General features: G+C 45.7%; 2 long non-coding RNA genes across 3 annotated transcripts in view; one reads left to right on the top strand and one right to left on the bottom strand.

Moving 5' to 3' along the window:
* The window catches only part of LOC122450610, a 122,123-nt gene that overhangs the window by 98,060 nt on the left and 6,339 nt on the right, over window positions 1–17,724 (top strand). The window contains exon 1 of one of the 2 annotated variants that reach the window (XR_006272145.1): window positions 16,168–16,212. The exons of the other annotated variant lie outside the window; for it this stretch is intronic. This is a non-coding gene — a long non-coding RNA (uncharacterized LOC122450610). Of the gene's footprint in view, window positions 1–16,167; window positions 16,213–17,724 lie in introns of those variants that run through there. 2 annotated transcript variants of the gene reach the window in all.
* Window positions 1,760–16,965, bottom strand: LOC122450609. The gene is made up of 3 exons (XR_006272143.1): window positions 16,916–16,965; window positions 9,515–9,609; window positions 1,760–2,928 (listed from the first exon to the last, which is right to left on the bottom strand). It is a non-coding gene; the product is annotated as an uncharacterized LOC122450609 (long non-coding RNA).

The following is a 17,724-nucleotide window of genomic DNA, read 5'->3' as shown; positions in this document are numbered from 1 at the left end:
AGAGGCAAGAATGAGGATGAAACATCAACATATCAAGGACAGCGGTGTGCCTAATTCCTTGTTAACACATAGACACAGAAATAGCTAATTAAATGATAATACCAAATTAAAAACTGAACTGCCTTAATTCTTTACATTATTTTGAATGTACAGCTATGGTCCAGACCTGCATATGACTAGTATATTTACATTGTGACACACTTCTAACTAGTTTTTTTTAATTGAAAAGTAACACATGCACATTCTTAGGAACAATATTTCAGAACAATATAAAGCTGTGGGATCATCTCAGTGAAGGAATCTCTTGTGCCTTCAAGAATTTAAATTCCCATTTAGGCAGGAATTTTGCTGAAAGTTTTGCTGAAAGCCTCTCTGACACATACCAATCTAATTTCTAGTCAAGTGGGTTCATCAGATAAATCACTTTATTCCTTTGGGTCCTCTCCACGAGTATAACTCCAACTTGACCAAGTTCACAGGAACACATACACACACACACACTCCCACACACAATTTGCAGAGTGCTTTATATCACACAAATTTCCACGTACATTATCACATTTGATTCCTCTATCAGTCCTGTGAGATTTGTTGTTCTATAATTTCCCCTGTTTTGTACATGAGGAAACTTAAAGTGAGTTCCCATGATCTCACTCAAATGCAATGGGCTTCCCAGGCAGCACTAGTGGTAAAGAATCTGCCTGCCAATGCAGGAGACTCAAGAGACACAAGTTCTATCCCTGGGTAGGGAAGATTCCCCTGGAGAAGGAAATGGCAACCCACTCCAGTATTCCTCCCTGGACAGAGGAGCCTGGCAGCCTATAGTTCATGGGGTCACAAAGAAAATACTTTTACATAACTCAGTGGCAACTCAGGTTAAAATTGTGCACCCCATATCATCAACAATGGAAGCTGCCAGCTTTACCTTTTCCCTGTGCTGGGGCTAAGGCTCAGAATTTCTAGAACCTTAGAGGAAGCTCCAAGGACCATAGAACCCCATGGGAAGCATCATGTCGGAGAGGGGGATTCCCCTGCCCCATGGAGCTCAGCAGCCCTCAGTGGGAAGGAAGCAAAGCCTGTCCCCGCTCCAGGGCCTGGAGCACAGGGTAATTAACAGGGATCGCGGAGTTGGACAAATGCAGACTGACGGCGGGCTTACCTTCCCTCTAAGCTGCACCTTGGCTAACATGTTGTACAGCCAAACCCGGCCTCCTTGGCATGTTGTTCTTTCTCATTAATAAATAACTGCCCGAAACAATTACACTTCAGGAAACTAACCTTATTTTTCTCTTTCCCTCAGAGAGCTACCAAAAATTAAAAGCAAAGATGCTTAAATCAACTGGAGGGCTTCTGGGCAGACATTCCTAAGTGCAATCTGTCTAATGGGAAAGAGCTTTCTGGGGAAGGGCTGTCTGTCACTCTGCAGCAACCCTGCGCAGGCCCACCAATAGCTAAAGACAATACACATTTCCTTCATGAGAGCCTGGCCCTCTGCATACCTCAGGATCCACCTGGCCAACAGATGTAATTTGCCTCCCTATTCTAGCTCCTTCTGGAGCTGCAGGCATATGTCATTCTTTTTTTCTTTTTTTTTTTTTTAGCCAATATAGTATCATGAAAAGGTTGCAATATTTCAGCATCAAGCAGTTCCAAGTTTGAGTCAGAATTCTACCACTTATTAACTTTCATTTGACCATTTCGTATTATTTATCTACTGTCGCATAACAAAATACTCCAAAACTTCAGTGGATGAAGACAACATGCTTTTATTATCTTTCCATTTCTGTGGGTCAGGAATTTAGATGCAGCTTAGCTGGGCCTCTGCTCAGAGTCCCCCAGGCTGCAATCAGCATGTCATCTCTCGAGGCTCCAGCAAAGAGGACGTGAATCCAAGCTCACTCACGTGATTATTGTCGGGATGCAGCTCCTCCCAAGCTATTGCCTGGAGGCCTCCCTCCATTCCTTGCTGTGTGGACTTTCCCATAAAGCAGCTCACAACATGGAGGCAGGCTTCCATCAGGACGGACCAGCAGGAGACAGATGGAGGTGACAGTCTTTTCGTGGCTTAATCTCAGAAGTGACACCCCGTCACTTCTGCCATATTCTGTTTGTTAGAAGCAAGTCTCAAGGTACAGTCCACACTCCAGGGACAGGTGTTATACACGGACATGAGTGCCGGGGAGCAGGGGCCCTGGGGAGCCACTGGGGCACCTACCCACAGGAGCTTCTGAACCACGGTTTCTTCATCTGTAAGGGAGCACTGTAATAGCTCCCTCAAGGTAAGGAGAAAGAACCAAATAACACAGTGTTGAGATCAGCGCTTAGAAGAATGCAGGGCACACTGTCAGTGACTTCCAGAAGTTAACTGCCCCGCCTCTCCTCAGCCTGTCATGTCCCAATGATACATTTAGAGATTTATGTGCAAAGAAGGCTACAAAGTCTCCACTTCCAAGGATGAAGCAAAGGGATGCAGTGAGCAAGTCAGAGGGTCCCAGGAAACAAAACTGAAGGCAAGGGAAGCATTTGAGTTCTCTGGATGGGTCAGAGGCAAGCCTTCTCCAAGGCAGATGTTCAGAGGGAGTCTGGCTAAGGTGGCTGAGACCTCAAAGCCTGGATGATGGTGAGGGTTTATAAACAAGGACCAGACTAAGAGCAAACAGCCTCATGATCAGGACCCCTGACTCCCTATCACTAGTTAAGCCCACCACCCTCCCCTGTGGTATCTGACAACTCTATGAACATTTTTGAGTCAGGGGTGGGGGCAGGAAGTGGGGGGGTCCATACATTCCGAGGTCTCCTCTTCCCCCAAGGTCAGCGGACTCTGGAGCAGGCTCTGAGCGTTGATCACTTCCACTTTCCTCCTCTAATTCTCATCAGTTCATTAAAGCTTGACCTTCTGGGCTTCTCTGGCTACTCTGGATGTCCAGCCTGAGAGACCATTATATTTTAAAGGCTGTTAAACTGTCCAATGATATTTTAGCTTCTTCTTTTTTTTATTTGATAGCGAATCATCCATCACCTGTGTAAACTTCTAAGTAAAAACTCGGAAGAAAAAGATGGAGAATTATATAAAATTATGGTGGGATAAAGCAGTTAAATTTCTCTCTATCAACTGAGGCGAGGTGAGATGATGGTCAATTATCTTTTTCCACTCACTGATAAATCGCCCGCACCATTGAGACTGTCAGGGCCTGACTCATGACAAGCAGAGGAGGGCGTCAACGTGACCGGAGGACCGGGAACATAGAACGGTCTTGCAGATGGCCTTTCAGCTTCTTCCAATCCAAACCTTGACTTCCTGGCCCAGAATACTAGTCCGGGCCCTGACCATGTCCTGGGAGCCCCCCACCCACTTCTGACCACTGCCCCAACTCTATCCTTCCTCCCTCTCGTTATGCTCAGAAAGCAGCATCACCCACATGAAGCTCTTCACCAAAATCTCTCAAATTGACCTCATTATTTTTCTCTCACTTTCCTTATCCAACTTAATGGTACCATTATTCACCCAAGTTATTTAACTAGAAACTTCATCATAACCCCAAACACCTCCCTTTTCCTCATGTCCCACCACCCATGCACTCATCTCTGAGCCTGTCCTGTTGTCTAACACAGTGATTTGTCAACTCCAGCCCCTCCTCACCATCCCCGCTGCTGTTTCCTGGTCCAGACCCTTATCATCTCTTCTGTAACCTGTGGGAAAAGTCTCTTAATTGGTCTCCATGGCTTTAGTGTTTCCTCACAAATACGCAAATACTCGGGGCTTCCCAGGTGGTGCAGTAATGAATCTGCTTGCCAATGCAGGAGACACAGGACACACAGGTTCGATCCCTGGATCGGGAAGATCCCTTGGAGGAGGAAATGGCAACCCACTCCAGTATTCTTGCCTGGGGAATCTCACGGACAGAGGAGCTTGGCAGGCCACAGCCCATAGGGTCACAAAGAGTCGGACACAACTAAGCCCAGGACAGAATACAAATACACATGCATACACTCCACACTCCTTCCAGTTTGCTTTTAAGGCACCTTATGATTGCATCTCCTTCCCACAGACTTCAGGAAAAAGCTAAGACTCCTCACCCAGCATGTGATTTCCTGACACCCACGTGCCATCACCAGACGGCGGAGTTAGTAGTTTTCCTCACATGGTCTGTCTTATGTCCACAGCTTTGTCTGTGTTTGTTCCCCAAACCAAGTTCTCTCTGCTTCCTTTCTAGTCTAGCTGATCAACTTCTCCCAACCTTTGAGATTCAGCTCCAAAGTCACCTCCTTCACCAATTGTTTCCTAACCTTCCTCTAGCAGTTAGCCAAGCTCCTCTTTGTGTTCTCACAGAACCGTGCAACTCCTCCACTGATTTCTGACTTTGAGGGATATATATCCCCTTGCTCTTGGACTACAGGGTCCCTAAGTAAAGATCATGGCTTGCCTTCCAGCAACTAGCACCATCGTTGGCTCAGGGGCCGGCGAGTGTCTGAAAGAGAAAGTCACTCAGTGGTGTCCGACTCTTTGTGACCCCATGGACTTCTCCAGGCAAGAACACTGGAGTGTTTGCCTTTCCCTTCTCCAGGGGATCTTCCCAACCCAGGAATCGAATCGGGGTCTCCTGCATTGCACTGATCAGGAAATCACCAGGGACAGTGGAAGAAGAGAAACCAGATTAAGACATTGCTCTACCGTCTCTCTGTAGCCTCAGCAAGATTTCTGTGTCTCTGAGCTTCATTCCTTATCCATAAGTGTAAATGATATCTACAACCTATGAGCATGGTAGAAAGAAAATAAATATGACTTAGGAAATGAATAACTATTAGGGAAATGAGGAAACAAGGGGTGTTTGAGACGAAGCTGAAATTTCTATAATGACTTGGGTGAATGAAGGTACCATAGAGGAGAGAAGAAATGTTAGACCAAAAATAGTGTAGTAAAGAACCCAACACATAGTAGGCATTCAATTCTCCCTTCCTTGTGGGAGTCTAACAGCTGGAGAATAGGAAGAAATAGTGTGTCCCTTACATGTCCACCATCTCATTTCTTTCCATTTCAGTTCAGTCACTCGGTCGTGTCCAACTCTTTGCAACCCCATGGACTGCAGCACGCCAGGCCTCCCTGTCCATCATCAACTCCTGGAGTTTACTCAAACTCATGTCCATTGAGTCGGTGATGCCCTCCAGCCATCTCATCCTCTGTTGCCCCCTTCTCCTCCTGCCCCCAACCCCTCCCAACATCAGGGGCTTTTCCAATGAATCAGTTTGTTCTTTTACTGACCTGGATAGATGCCAAGGCCTGTGGTTGGGGCAAAAACCCCTCTGTTTGATATTGTCATCCCTGATAGACTCAAACAAGCTCACTGAGATGTCTGATCATCTCCCAAAGTGACTCTGAACTTGCTTGTCTGGCACTGTATCATGTGTCACGCAAACACAGCTGGACAGGCCGGTAGGGAGGACACGCCCTCGTAAGTGTCCTCTGCCAGCATGACACCGAGGGACCCCACCTGTGACAGAAGGACTGAGAAGCAGGCCCATGAGTGACAGTAGCTGATCTTGGACCCCCAGTTTCTGGCCCTGACACAGCTGGACCTGCCCCCACTAGGAGTTGCTGCCTGGGGAACAATGTGGGGTAAAGTAAGAAGTGCCAGCTGGGAAAGCAGGCCATGGAGGTAGAAGGGTTGGATCAGGCTGGAATGGCCCCATGAGCCAGGCAGCAGTGTTCAGAGAGTTCCAACAGTGGAGAAAGAAACTAAAAGGACACAGCCCAGGGCCCAAAAACAGGGAAAAAACAGGAAGACCAGACAACCCTAAGAGCAGAGAGAACCCATGTGTAACATGGAGTGTTTGGCAAACAAACAATCCAAATGCAGAATTTGGTGGGCTGAAATGGGATGGAGGATACTTAGCTACAGTTGATGCTGAGTCTTCCAGCCTTTTTTTGCAAAACAGACAAGCCCTGCTTGGATAGCGATGATTTAAAGGCACTGGACTGAACAAGAGAAATGGCAGTGCCTTCACCCATGAGGGTAGGTCCCACCGTATATAAACATCCCGATGAGTGGGCGTGTCAGCCTCCACTCAGACCCACAGGCGTCAGCAGAGCAACTGGCATAAGAGGATTCTGATTCCTACTGCATCCCAGCTGGAGAAAGCAGCTGGGTTTTCTTTTTAAATTTGTGCTATTTTTTCTTTTTATTATTTTATTGCCGCATAGTTGATTAACAATGCTGTCTTAGTTTCAAGTATACAGTAAAGTGATTCAGTTATATATTAATTTCTTTCAGATTATTTTCCACTATCTGGTTACTACAAGACATTGAATATAGGCCCCTGTGCTTTACGGCAAGTCCTTATTGTTTACATAGTTTATGTACAGTCATCGTATCTGTTAATCCTGTACTGTTAATTTATCCCTCCCCCTCCTTTTCCCTGATAACCATAAGCTTGTTTTTTATGTTTGCGAGTATATTTGTGTTTTGTAAACAAATTCATGTGTATCTTTTTAGATTCCACATATAAGTGATATCACATGCTATTTGTCTTTTTCTGTCTAACTTCACTTGTATGACAATCTCTGAGTCCATCCATGTTGCTACAAATGACAGCATTTCATTCTTTTTTATGGCTGAGTAGTATTCCATTGTGTGTGTATATTATACATATATTATATATACATACAGAAATGTATATAATATCTTACGTCTTCACCTGTTCATCTCTTGATGGACGCTGAGGTTGTTTTCATGTCTTGCCTATTGCAAATAGTGCAGCTAGGTTTTCTTAAGATGCTTGAAGAAGAACTGGGAGCTATAAAGTAACCCAAAATGTTGATGCTTCCAATTGAGTTTTCAAGTTTCTTATTTAATATGATTCCATTTATAGTAATTTAATTTATCGCAACCATTTCCCTACATCTTTTGCTGGAAAAATTTTCTTTGTCTAAATCTAAATTTCAGAGGAGAAATGCCTGAAAATTCTTGTTTGTGTCCTTATGGAATGATTTGCTCCCCAAAGATCAAGCATGGAGACTGAAAGTAGGAAAGCATAGACTTCCACTTTGAAGTGAAGGATAAAATTGGACTAAATTTGATAAAATACAACTTAGACTAAACTGGTTGTGTCAACATATGACATTATATGATACCGAACAAAATGGACTTTGGTTATTGCCTTGTGGAACCATTGTATTGAGGTTTGGGATTATGTAGACAGATGCAACCTTGGCAATTTCCTCTGAAAGTCAATCTTGGGATGAAAAAAAAAAAGAATGAAGTGGAAGAGAAAAATCCATCCTTTACCATTTGGAAAATCAGAATCAGTTGGTCTGGAATCAGGAAAGATGGGGAAGACAGGCACCTGCCATGGAAACAGAACAGCAGCTGGGCCGGGATCTAGCTGAGAATAGGGCTATGAAGTTGGGTTCATGCTCATGGATTCTGAGGACAACCAATGCTAGAAGCAATGAACTGCTATTATATTGAATGCTTTAATTAATGCTTATTAAAAGTCATAGTCTGACCTCAGTTGGGCTGATGGGAATTAGGAAAAGCTAAGCCCCATGGTTAAGAAGAAGCCAAGAGAAGCCTGGATGTCCCTCTCACTTAAGCCAGTTTGGAGTTAACAGTGACAACAGCCTTCAGCCAAAAATTTAGGACTAGACAGGCAATGATCTCTGTGCGATCATCAGCAATAGGGACAGTAGGAGGGCAGGAAGATTAGTGGACTAAAGAGACCAGAGAATATTTTGAAGTTCTTATTCCAGAAGAGAAATTGTGTGGATGGCCACTTTGATGGGACTAATTTGGGGCAATTAGGCTAGCGGGAAATCCTACCAGGTATTAAAACTCTCTTGGTTGCAAGTGAGAACAATCAGCTCTGGCTAATTTAAATTTTTTCCTTTAAAAGACAGGATGGAAGATATATTAGAAGGATAGTCGGGACATCTCACTGAACAGAAGGTAAAATTAGGCAATCAAAACTCAAGATTCTCAACTATATGAGTTGATGGAAGCTTATGCAAGGTGCAGACATTAATGTGGCTAGTTTCTGATTTCCAATCAAATTCTGTTTCTTTTTGTTTCAAAAAATCCAATTCAAAAAGAATCAGAATGGCTTGAGGGTCAGTAGAGACCTACCCATATGTGTAACTAGTTATCCCTATGTATAACTAGAGGAAGAATATCTTCACTCTTCCCACACTGTTTGGGCCCATTAAATAAGAACTGTTTCCATAATAGGAATATCAACATGTGTTCTCCACCATTTACTGTGACCCCTCTCACTTCTCTCCAAGAAGACACTATTAGTTTTCTATTGTAGAACAAATAATCAGAGACTTAGTGACCTCAAAGTGCATGTGTTAATTACCATGTTTCTGTTGGTCAGGAGACACAGCTCCACTGAGTCCTCAGCTCGTGATCTCATTCATAGGCAGCAAAGTGTCAGCTGAGATGTGTTTTCATCTGAATGTTCAAGTGGGGACAAAAAAGCTTCCAAGCTCATTCACGTTGTTGGCAGAATTTATGTCTTTGTGGCTGTAGGACAGGGGACCCTGAATTTTTGCTGTTGTCAGTTGCCCATGTATCGTAAAGGCCATCCCACTACCTTGCCCTGTGAGCTTCCTTCAGTGTAGTGGCTTCCTCCATCGAGTCAGCAAGGGATATCTCTCTCCCAGGGGACAGCTTATTGTTGTCGTTCAGTCGCTCAGTCATGTCTAACTCTTTGTGGCCCCATGGACTACAGCATGCCAGGCTTCCCTGTCCTTCACAATCTCCCAGAGTTTGCTCAAACTCATGTCCATTGAGTTGGTGATGCCACCCAACCATCTCATCTGCTGTCACCCTCTTTTCCTCCTGCCCTCAATCTTTGCCAGCATCAGGGTCTTTCCCAATGAGTCAGCTCTTTGCATCAGGTGGCCAAAGTATTGGAGTTCAGATTCAGCATCAGTCCTTCCAATGAATACTCAGGGTTGATTTCCTCTAGGATTGACTTGTTTGATCTCCTTGCTGTCCAAGGGACTCTCAAGAGTCTTCTACAGCACCACAATTTGAAAGCATCAATTCTTTGGCACTCAGCCTTCTTTATGATCCAACTATCACATCCATACATGATTACTGGAAAAACCACAGCTTTGACTATACAGACCTGTGTCAGCAAAGTGGTGTCTCTGCTTTCTAATACACTGTCTAGGTTTGCCATAGCTTTTCTTCCCTGGGGACAGCTTAGCCTCTAAGAGCTTTTACCTATTGAAGTTAGGACCACTCCCTTCTGATTAACTCCCAATCCACTGATTTGTAAGCTTAATTACTTCTGCAAAATCCCTTCACCTTTATCATGTTCCACTGACCAGAAGCAAGTCACAGGTCCCGCTCACGTTTAAGGGGAGAGGATCATACAGAGCATAAGCCTGAAGGGGTGGGTATCACAGGGCCACCTTAGTGTGTATCTGCCCAGGGACTTGGAACCAATGAGATGGACAGGGAGTAAGGCTTTGATCTCCTCTTGACATGCATATTCTCTCACATCTCACCTTTTCTCATCTTCCTACACACAGGTCACAAGATTTCTTGTCTCCTCCATGTAGTAAGCTCACCAGGGCAGGCCAGCAGTCGCTCCATTTTCTACCTATGACGAGGAAATTTCCATTCAGGAGGGAAGGAAAGAAAATTCATGTTCCAAACTTCATTAAGCCTCAGATCCAAACTTTATTTTCCTATTCAACTTTGCCACCCACAAAACCGATATATTGATCCCTGATTCCTTTCCAGTTGTTTCAGAACTCAGAGAGGAGAGCTCTGATTTATTAGAATCTCGAATGCCACTTGGTATTCTGAGGTCTGGCACCAAAGTCATGACCATTCTCAGTTAGACAGCCACCCTAAGATGTACCTCCCCTATGCCCTGACAACTCAGATGTAGAGGGAATGGAAAACTGGTTTTGGTAGTTGCAGGCACCTGACACTTATGACACTTTAATATAAGGGAGGAAAAGTACAAAGCGTGTCACTTGTCTTGGAGATTTAAAGGCTCCTCTACACCTCATTTGCACCCTGATTTTGGAAAGGGTATAGCTGCTACAGCAAACAACTAGAGTATTTATTAATGTACGAAGGCCTTTCCTCCATATCCCATCCAACCATAAACTCCCTCCATCTCTGTCTGTTTGTGTGTTTGTTTTTGACCCCTCTACCTCTTCTGACAATAGGGAGGACTAGGCTGTGTGTGGCCATGAGCATGCCATCCACAAGCATGCCTGTGTCTGTCACAACTCCAATACCCTCCAACGTTTCCTGGGGCCACAAATCTCAACACATCACCCTGTCCCACGAGTCAGGGACAGGTTAATTGAGAATGAGGCAGTCCAGACTCTAAACCTGCATCACCATTCCCCAACAAGGAAGAAGCAAATTCACAAGAGTCACCACATAGAAGCATCCTAAAGAGAAACTGAGGCACAGAGAAGTTGAGTAACTGTCTCAAGACACACAGGAGTCGGCACCCAAGCGGAAAGTTGGACTTGTTTGTTTGTAGCTCCTGATACCACATAGCTCCCTTAATACAGAGCTGAGGTGTTTAACCCCCCACATGCTTAACATCTCCTGGGAGACAGGCTGCTGACGTAAATAAACCAGGAACCCAGGGGCCCTTGGGGGGTCAGCTCCTGGGACACTTTAGTTAAGGCGGTTAATAACCACAGCAACATGATTTATTACTTAGCACTCGAAAGGAACTGGCTGTCACAGCAGTACCTCCTGCCCCAGTCTAGCTCCTTCATTTGCATAGGTAATGGTCATGTTATTAACAGCTCATTAGTGTCAGGCCCAGGTGACCAGAAAGACAGACTCAGTGGACCAGAGGGAAAGAGCCTCTTGCATTTCAAAGAAAACCCTATCAAGAGTCTTATTCCAGGGCCAAGAAGGGGCTGGTGTGACCCAGACACGGCTGGGAAGGGTTCTAAATGAGGAGGTCCCTTTCTTAATGACAAAGTATAACTCCAAATAGCATTGCGTGCATGCACGCTCCGTCACTCAGTCGTGTCTGACTGTTTGCAACACCATAGACTGTAGCCTGCCAGGCTCCTCTGTCCATGGGATTCTTCAGGCAAGAATACTGGAGTGGGTTGCCATTCCTTCTCCAGGAGCTCTTTCCAACCCAGAAATGGAACCTGCATGTCCTGCACTTATTGCATCTGCAGGCAGATTCTTTACTACTGAGCCACCTGGGAAACCCTCCTAAATAATATTAAATAAATGTTAAATTACTCTAAATAAAGTCTCAGACATGATCTCCCCTTGATAGGATGTGATAGAAATGGCATGTTACCTCTGCAGTCTTCTTCCCCAACACACAGGACCCCAGTCTAATCATGAACAAATCACATCTGAGGGTCATTCTGCAAAATATCTGACCAGTCCACCTCAGAACTGTCAAGGTCATTAAAAACAAGGGAAGTCTGAGAAATGGCCAAAACCAAGAGATATGTTGACTACCGGTAATAATGTATTTGGCTGCGATCCTGGAACAGAAGGACATCAGATAAAGGCTAGGGAAATTCAAATAAACTGTGAACTCCATAATAAAAATTTGTTAATATTGGGCCATTAATTGTAACAAATGCACCATACTAATAGAAGATGCTAATAATAGAAGTAACCAGGTGTGGGTTATGTGAGATCTCCCTGAACCATCTTTTTCTATAAATCTAAAACTGCTCTAAAATAAACAGCTGGATTTTATAACTCTCTTGTTATACATGATACAGTAGAACCTATGCCATGTTATTGTTCAAACTATCAGTGTTGGTCCTCAATGCCTTAGTAAGGTAGGGAGAATAGGCATCTTTACCTTTCCTTTACAAATGAAATAACTGAGATTTAGAGAAATTAAGTGACTTGCCTATGATCACATAGCTATTAAGTGTAAGAGATTAGTTTCATTCTCAGGCTTTTCAACTTAAAATGAATGTTATCATCTCAGAGAGAACAAGGATAAAGAAAAAAGACAGTGCAGGTTTCTGTCTAACAGCCAGAGCAGTTGGCAGTAGGGGCTGTTGATAGGGACAGATGAGAGGTCAAGGTCAAGGTCAGCCAGGAGTTCACGGTCATTCTTATAGGTCTCATATTATGAAACCTTAGAGTGAGAAAAAAAATCAATCAAAAAAAAAATCAACCTTTTTCATTCTCATCCTTTCCCAAACCTCCCCCACATCCTACATATGGAAACACAATCCAGAATTCTTGTGGAAGTATTTTTGTTGACTCAAAAAACAAACTGACATGATGACCTTTCATCCTTTTTCTCTTTACTTGGACCTCTAAACCTCATCCCACAGAATGTCAGTAACAGCCCCAGTGTAGAAAAGATGTGGTCCAGGTTTGCACAAAATGAGTCAAAGGGCAATCAGGACCCTAAATCTAGCTCCATTTCTGCTTCTTATACTTTCCTCCAGCCCCTGCTGTTTTCTAATCCATCTAGAAGCAAACAGGAGAGACTCAGCCATAAGCAAGTTTGGAGACATAGAGAGAGACATTGGTGACTAGGCCCTGCTATTGCACTCAGAAGAAAATGATGTAAGAGGAAGAAAAGAGACTGATTGTATGTGAGGCAAATACACTGAAATGCTCCTGATTTTAACCCAAATCCAAACCAGTTGGCCTTGGGACAGGTCATTTTCATCTCTCTGTGACCCAATTTCCTCTTCTGGACAATGACAGATCTGGAGGAGCCAATCTCTAAGCTGCCCCTGAACTTGGGCCTTCTGTGGCCTAGCTCAGGATCACAGATCTCATTCTGCTGATTAGGCTGGGCTCTCCTTGACGGGAAGAGAAGCCGATGAAAATGCAATCAGAGGGTGATAGACACACTGAATCAAAGTCATGATGTGCTTATTTTGATGAGTTGGAAAGTCCCTGGTCCCTTCTCTACAAGAAGAAAATGTTCAAGTAACCATGAAACTCACCACAGATTATTCAGCAAATGCCCACTGGCTTTATCATGCTACACTGCATAGAGGATTGGAGACAAAATGGGTATTGGGGACATCGAAAAGGCATAATCAATTTTTTAAGAGCTTATAAGCTCCCCCTATACAATCCAACCCAAGAATCACAAATATCAAACTGTCTGCTATGTCCTATATGTAAATATTTTATAATGAAGATGTACGTGAGGGTCAGGGAGGGAAGGATTGGGAGTTTGGGATTGGAGAAGTAAACTGTTATATATAGAATGGATAAACAACAAGGTCCTACTATATGACACAGGGCTTCCCCTGGTGGCTCAGATGGTAAATAATTCACCTACAATGTAGGAGATCCAGGTTTGATCCCTGGGTTGGGAAGATCCCCTGGAGGAAAGAACGGCATCCCACTCCAGTATTCTTGCCTGGAGAACTCTATGGACAGAGGATCCTGGTGGGCTACTGTTTATGGGGTTGCAAAGAGTCAGACAGGACTGAATGACTAACCCTTTCATATGCTATATAGCACAGGGAATATCAATATAAATATATATTCAATATCATGTGATAAACCATAATGAAAAAGACTATGAAAAAAGGTGCATATATATACATATGTATAATATATATTTTGTGTATATATATATAGGATGTATTATACATACACAACTGAGTCACTTTGCTGTATAGCTGAAATTAACACTACATTGTAAGTCAACTATACCTCAATAAAATTTTAAAAAGATGTACATGAGGGTGCACATGTGAGTGCATGTACTTGGAGGTTTATGTGCACAGTCCTCCTGCCCTGACTCACCCAGTATCTCCCCTTGCCTTATCACGATAATCTCCTGGAGGAAGAAAGCCCTGCGAGATGAGAATTTATCCTCTGGGATGCACTAACCCCCAGTGAGGCCCGAAGCTGCGGGAGAGCCAAGCATCTGATGAAGTCTTCGCCAGATCTTGGCCTCAGGAGTTCAGGGTCAGCAGATAGCAGTGGGGGGGTGGGGGGGTCCCCTGTTCTGCTCTGTGCCCTCCTCGACCATGCCTTCCTCCTTCTTTTCTACTCCTCCCCCAACCCTGCTCCCCGCATGCATTTCCCTCCCCTTCCGGCTACATACTGCCATGTCCCAGACTCTCCTAAGGACAGCAAATTACTCCTATCATTTTTAAAATGTAATCAACTGCATTTGATCCAGCAGGTGCTTTTGTGAGTATGAGTTTAAAAAAAAAAAAAGCAGATTGAAAAAAGTGGATAAAATATAAATTAAAAAAGAAGAATGGGTCTGGTTACAATCAATAACCACAGAATTATTGACTCCTCTTCCCATTACACTGTGATGCCTCTGTAATCTTGCTGGCAGATTCTATAAAGGACGCATCTGTGCAAGATGAGATGTCCATTGTCAAAAGTTATAATTCTCTCCAACACAACTCCCATAACAGCAGCTAGGCAGTTTCTGCAGAGCGATCTGGTGTCTGGGAACCACATGACATCACTTTCTAAAACCCATTTAGTGTCTCTGCCCCAGGCCCTCTCTGTCCTAAGCAAGTTGGCAAGAGGAAAGGAAGCAGAACCAGAAGCTGCACCCTGGCCCAGCCTGGTGTCCTGAGTTCACGCATTTCAGGCTCTCCTTGGCCCTTCCAAACCCCATTTTGGAGAGGCACATGCCTCTACCCTTAGTAGGAAACAATTGGATTATTCACTGAGGAAAAGCTGAAGCTAATCTCTGCTTCCCTGTACAAATTCTCCATGTGGGACTGTGGCTCAAAAGAACAATTTGGCTGAGGGGCAGAGCTTGGAGTTGGTTTCCATGGGTTTCTCCAGGGCAGGCGAGGGCAGGTTGTAGTCATATATCAACTAGGGAAAGCAACTCGCCTGCACAAGGCCCCAGGAAGCCAAGCCCCAGACCTACCAGGAGTCAAGGAGAATCTCCAACTGGGAGCCACGGACCCCGGCAGGCAGCCGCTGGCCCAGGGAGTCTTTTGGCAGTCCATGTTTAATCCCCAGGAGATGGTGTGGCCGAATGCGAAGGGCACTGGTCTGGGAGATGTGTGACCTTAACAAAAACCACCTCTGAGCCTCAGCACCCTCACTGCAGAGGAGAGTGTTGACGGGACAGCCTAACAGGCCCTTCCAACTATGTGACGAGTGACAGTCTCTCCTTCGATGCTGGGTAGGGGTGGGGGCTGGAGCTTCCATCACCTCTCAGCCTTCCCAGCCTGCGGGCTGATGCCCTCGGTCTGACCCCAGGAAGAGCCCCCCCTTCTCCCCAGAGGGGTTCAGGAGTCCCCCTGCTGAAGCAGGACTACTGGAAAGCCTGGGTGGTCCCTGCCCTCAGGGACACTCTGTCCAAACGGCAAGCAAAGCTCTGCTGGTTTTGATGATGAAGATTTACAGCCAGAAGTGAGTTTCCCTGGCAATATTGTCTGCTGCCTTTATGAGCAGCAATTACATAGCATTTGGTACCTGGGAAGGCAACCGGCGAGAGCTGAAATGGTGAAATGCTCTATCACTCCAAGGAGCACAACGCCTTTGGTAATAAATATTGACGTTCATTAAGACAAAGCCAGAATTCAATCTGTTCTGGGGAATTCTCTGCTTCCGGCCTCCAGAATGGCCCTTATTTACAAGATGTCCCTGAGGGAATGAGACAGGCTGGCTCACCTTGCTCCCCAAGATACATTTTATTCAACCGACTCGTCCTGGGCAAACGTGCATCTGACAAGCCAATTTGAAAATGAATTTGGTACATTTTTTGAGTTGATTATTTATTCTGAAAATGAATGCCTGCTCTGGTCAGGCTGACAGCTCTCAGGACGAGAGAACCCATGCTCACAGCTCCCGTTCCTTGCTTCCTCCCCAAATAAAGGGGCACAGAATCCAGAAACCCAGCTCTCCCAGCACTGGGGCAGGTAGCCCCTCCAGCCTCACTCACTGGTGCCCAGCCCAGCCTAAGTTCACGCTGCTGGGGGAAGGCCAGCGTGCAGAGACCAGGCTTGTGCCTGGGAGAAGTGGCATGGTGTGAAAGCTGGGCAGAGGGAGGGGGCGTCTACCCGCTCTACCCTACTGGATGGTTTGATCGGGCAAACACTTGACTCCCCCTGCCTGGAATCATCATGAGGTCCCCAGGAGAGACCCAGGGAAAGGGTGTTGGGAAGGGAGGGTCTTTCTACACCATTTAACTTCCATTCTCCCTGTTCCTTACTTTCACCATTTCCTCTAGACTGCCATCATGTCAAGATACCTTGGCGAATTTCACTAAAAGGTAACATTTTAGAAGGATGCGCTGAGAGGGCACCCCCTTCATCCCTCCCCCTCCAGATGTGCTTCCCAGAACTCTCAGGGACCCTGGCTTTCTAGTATAGTCCTAGAAGACTTCCTGTAAGAAGAGGGCTGTGTGGGAAGGATGTAGGAAGCATGTTTGGGAGATTTTGAGCTGCTCATGGCTAAAACCTCCCTGAGAGAAGTTAAGGTCATGGAAGGCCTTGAACGCAAGGCTAAGAAGCCTGGACTCAAAATTTGCCAAGGTGATTAGGTAGCTTTTGCTCAGTGGCTTTCAAGTTACTTTGAGATCATGAGACCATTTGTTCTAATGTACTTTTGTCCAGAGCCTCAATGTACAAAGTAGATAAATGTGAAACTATTCCAATCAAACAGATGGAAGACCCAGAGACCTACCCTCTCCCTTCACTCAGTATTTAGTCCCATTAATATCAGGATCACCTGAGCTGCTTGTTGAAAATGCAGGCTTCTAGAACCCTTCACCAGACCCACTGATTCATATCCTGCAGAGGTGGTGTCCTGGAATATGCATTTCTTTGTACCACTCTTGGTGGTTGGCAAAGCGCACGGAAGGTTGATCATCATGCTCCAGGGCTTGGCAGGACAGAGGGTAAAAACAGATGCATACCTGATTGGCAGGTAAATCCTTCCCTTGGCTTGACTGTATCCTGACCTGTGTTACTCACCTCCCTACCACGCACTCTGGTGCGTCTGTGTTCTGGGGCCTCATGTAACTGTTCGTGGTGCTGAACCTGGAGAGGCAGGGAGCAGAGGGAACAGCAGTTATAAAAACCCCACCAACCCCTTAAACCCACACCACTGCTTAGGGCCTCTGTGGCACTAGACACCACAGGCTCTGCAAGCACATGTTTTTAAAGCACCTTGAAATCTACATGCCCACTCCCAACTCCTAGTGTGAAAAGGCTCATCCATTTCCCAGACCAGCTGCAAGAGCAAATAGTTCAGGAGGTTGAAATCAAAGAACCTCAAACCAAAGTTCTTCAGAGACCTGCTCTCTCTGGAGCAGGCCGGGGGGCGGGGGGCAGGGGGGTGGGCAGACCCAAGGGGCCCACACTCAGGGGTGCGGTGTGGCTGGAGAGCGGTTTTTCCAGAGCACCAACCTCCAAGCCAGAGCCTGCATGACCCCCACCCGCAAAGGGGCAGCTCCTGCCCGCTCCATCGTGTCATTATTCTGCTTTCCAGATGGAGGGGAGGGGAAGCGGCCCTGAGCAATTAAGTGTCTAGCCTAAGGTCACGGAGCAAGTCAGCGCAGGCCCTCAGAAAGCACCAGCTCCTCCTGCGGATTTAGGCAGCGAGTGGGCAACATGCCCTCGGGCATCTGCCTCACGGCACCTTCATCTTGCCTGCCTCAGCAGCCTGGGCTGGCTCTGCCACTGCTCCCACACGGCTCAGCCAGCCCGTCACCACCCTGATCTAAGCCTCCCCTGCCACCCCCAGCCTGGGGCCTCTGGAAATCAGGAGACACCTGCCCAGG

Source organism: Cervus canadensis, chromosome 11 (assembly GCF_019320065.1).
Source record: "Cervus canadensis isolate Bull #8, Minnesota chromosome 11, ASM1932006v1, whole genome shotgun sequence".
Taxonomy (NCBI): domain Eukaryota; kingdom Metazoa; phylum Chordata; class Mammalia; order Artiodactyla; family Cervidae; genus Cervus; species Cervus canadensis.
The sequence above is the reverse complement of the archived record's forward strand: the minus strand, read 5'-3'. Positions and strand labels throughout refer to the sequence as shown.